The sequence below is a fragment of the Ursus arctos genome, unplaced genomic scaffold (assembly GCF_023065955.2).
Source record: "Ursus arctos isolate Adak ecotype North America unplaced genomic scaffold, UrsArc2.0 scaffold_10, whole genome shotgun sequence".
Taxonomy (NCBI): Eukaryota; Metazoa; Chordata; class Mammalia; order Carnivora; family Ursidae; genus Ursus; species Ursus arctos.
This window is the reverse complement of record NW_026622764.1, coordinates 71,635,709-71,638,934: the sequence shown is the minus strand read 5'-3', so window position 1 is coordinate 71,638,934 and position 3,226 is coordinate 71,635,709. Positions and strand designations below refer to the sequence as shown.

Genomic DNA, 3,226 nt, shown 5'->3' with positions numbered 1-3,226 from the left:
TCTCCTTCTTCAACACTCGACATAAGATTTACTCTCTTAGCAGATTTTTAGGTATATAACACAGTATTGTTAACTACAGGCTCTATGCCGTATGGTAGATTGGTAGGACATGCCGCCACTTTGTATGACTGCAACTTTGTACTCTGACCTATTAGTTAAAGGGTGAATGAATAAAATATTAAAGGCAGGAGAAAAAAAAAGAATGTATTTAAACCATTGTGAATTGTGAGAGGTAAAGTTCTTGTTCAATGTGATAATCACTCCTACTGTTTTAGTTTCATCAATTTTATAATCTGCACACATTAGATTTTCTTAAAACAGGACATAGTGCCTAATTTAAAGCTAGTACAATAGTAAAGAGGACTGAGAGGCAGAAATTAATTTCTAAAAATAACACCTGACATCATTTTTAAGTCTTTCTTACAGTTCTTTTCATGAGAAATTCGGTGTGTAGCTTTGCGCAGTGGCGGTATCGTAGCCGATGAGGTTTATCCGACGCGCGATTATTGCTAATTGAGAAATTCAGTGTGTGCTGCCCAGGACGGTAGCTACTAGCCACAAATGACTGTTCAAATTTAACTTAAATTGATTGAAATGAAATAAAATTAAAAATTCAGTTTCTCAGAATCACTAGCCACATCTTAAATGCTCAATTAGCCATTCGAGACTAAAAGTTACTGAATTAGCTACATCTCCATAGTCAAAGAAAGTTCCATCAGAAAGCCCTGCTCTAAAGTTTTTCTAGGGGATCAAAATAGATAAAAAACACAGCTGATACAACTTTTAAAATAAGTAACCATTTAAATTTGATAGTTCTATACTAAATATTTACCAACTAAAATTATGTAATCTAAACTATGTAACAATATATAATCTAAAATATGTAACATAAACAAACATGGACATTAAAAAATAACACACTAAAAGAAAAATACGTCCTGATCTCACTCATATGTGGAATTTAAGAAACAAAACAAATGAATAAAGGTAAAAAAAAAAAAAAAGAGAGCGAGAGAGAGAGACAAACCTAGAAACATACTCTTTTTAAATTAAAAAGAATTTTTAATTTAAATTCAATTTAGTTAGCACACAGTGTATTAGTTTCAGGGGTAGAATGTAGTGATTCATCAGTTGCATATAATACCCAGTGCTCATTACATCAAGTGCCGTCCTTATGCTCATCACCCAGTTATCCCATCCCCCTACAACCTCTGCTCCAGCAACCTTCAGTTTGTTTCCTGTAGTTAAGAGTCTTTCATGGTTTGCCTTCCTCTCTGTTTTTGCCTTATTTTATTTTTCCTTCCCTTCCCCTATGTTCATCTGTTTTGTTTCTTAAATTCCACATATATCTGAAATCGTATGGTATTTGTCTTTCTCTGATTGACTTATTTCACTTAGCATAATACCCTCTAGTTCCATTCACATCGTTGCAAATGTCAAGATTTCATTTTCTTTTGATGGCTGAGTAGTATTCCCTTGTATATATATACCACACCTTCTTTATCCATTCGTCTGTCGATGGACATCTTGGCTCTTTCCATAGTTTGGTTATTGCGGACATTGCTGCTATAAACATTGGGGTGCAGCTGCCCCTTTGAACCACTATTTTTGTTCCCTTTGGATAAATACCTAGTAGTGCAACTGCTGGGCCATAGGGTAGCTCTAATTTTAACTTTTTGAGGAACCTCCATTATATAAGAAACAGACTCTTACCTATAGAGAACTTCCAGTTACCAGAGAGGAAGCAGGTGGAGGAATGGGTGAAATAGATGATGGGGATTAAGGAGAGCACTTGGGATGAGCACCAGGTGTTGTATGTAAGTGATGAATCACTATATATTCACCTGAAACTAATGGTACACTGTATTAACTATACTGGAATTACAATTAAAAAAACTTAAAAAAACAAATAAAACACAACACACTAATTACTAGTAATACTAATTAAAAGTATATAAAACACATGTTGGGAAAAACTGAGTATGTGTTCTTGAACATTTGTTTTGCCTTATTCCCACTATTTTATTTCATATCTCGTACAGAAAAAGGAAGCTTGATTTTCCGTGTCCTCAATAGTTTTTCACTGACAAAACTTGAGCTAGCACACATCGAATATAGGTGTGCACTAATGGATGTATGCACACACACATACACACCACCGAAGGATACTTCTACTCGACGTTGCTTGCGGTGAGGATTATTATTCTTGGATCTCAAGTTCTGTGAGTCAGCTGTGCTGAAATGGACTGCCAAAATGCATCCATTTCAGTGAAATCTTTTATGAAATTTGTTATATGGACCGTCTCCTAAAAAAGCTTGCAAACTTGGCAGACAGGAAAATAGATAATCTATGCTTTTCTCCTTCAGCAGAACCAAGAAAGCAACTTTCTCGCTTTAAAAAAAAAAATCCCATTTTTTGTTGATTGGCTTATTTTGAAGGTTTCTTCAGGTTAACTGTAATTCTGTAATTTCAAATGTCTTCTGTGCTTCCTTTGAAAAAATTATTGAGACTCATGAATTAGCTTTGTATTTAAAGGGCCAGGGCTCAGCAGAGTGGCAGGGTGGAAGTGGGGAGGGGAGCCACCCTCCGTTCAAGCATTTAATACAGTTCACTTAAGATGTGTTCAGGTGTTCAAGCAGAGGCAAGGAACCTTCCTCCACCGTGTGGCAGAAGACAGTCACGTAGTTAGGGGTGTTGCAACCAACCAAGAAATCCTGAGATTCCCTGTCTCCCAGCACTTGCCTTCGGTGTCATGGAGACAGGAAGACAGATGGGAAGGAAGAGTGTCTGTTGGTAAAGAGGGTGGCTGTAGTGTTGGGCAGACCTATCACCTAACAGGTGGAAGCTTGTGGACACATTACTTAGCCCCTCAATCCTTAAATTCCTCCCCCATGAAATGAATATAATAGAGTGCCTATGTGTCCCTGAGTCATTTGTAAAGACTGAAAGAGCAAATTTATTTAAAGTGCTGAGTGCAGTGCCTGGAAGAGCAGTCACCCAATAGATTTTGTTATTTGCTATCGCTTTTTTTTAATTTCTTTTTTTTTTTAAGATTTTATTTGACAGAGAGAGAGACAATGAGAGAGGGAACACAAGCAGGGAGAGTGGGAGAGGAAGAAGCAGGCTTCCCACCGAGCAGGGTGCCCGATGCAGGGCTCAATCCCAGGACCCTGGGATCATGACCTGAGCTAAAGGCAGACGCTTAACGACTGAGCCACCCAGGCG

General features: G+C 37.5%; 1 non-coding gene across 1 annotated transcript; it reads left to right on the top strand.

Moving 5' to 3' along the window:
• The first annotated feature begins 452 nt into the window (after positions 1–452).
• LOC113251567 (U4 spliceosomal RNA) lies at positions 453–596 on the top strand. Its single transcript, XR_008958515.1, has one exon. It is a non-coding gene; the product is annotated as a U4 spliceosomal RNA (small nuclear RNA).
• The last annotated feature ends 2,630 nt before the right edge of the window (positions 597–3,226 follow it).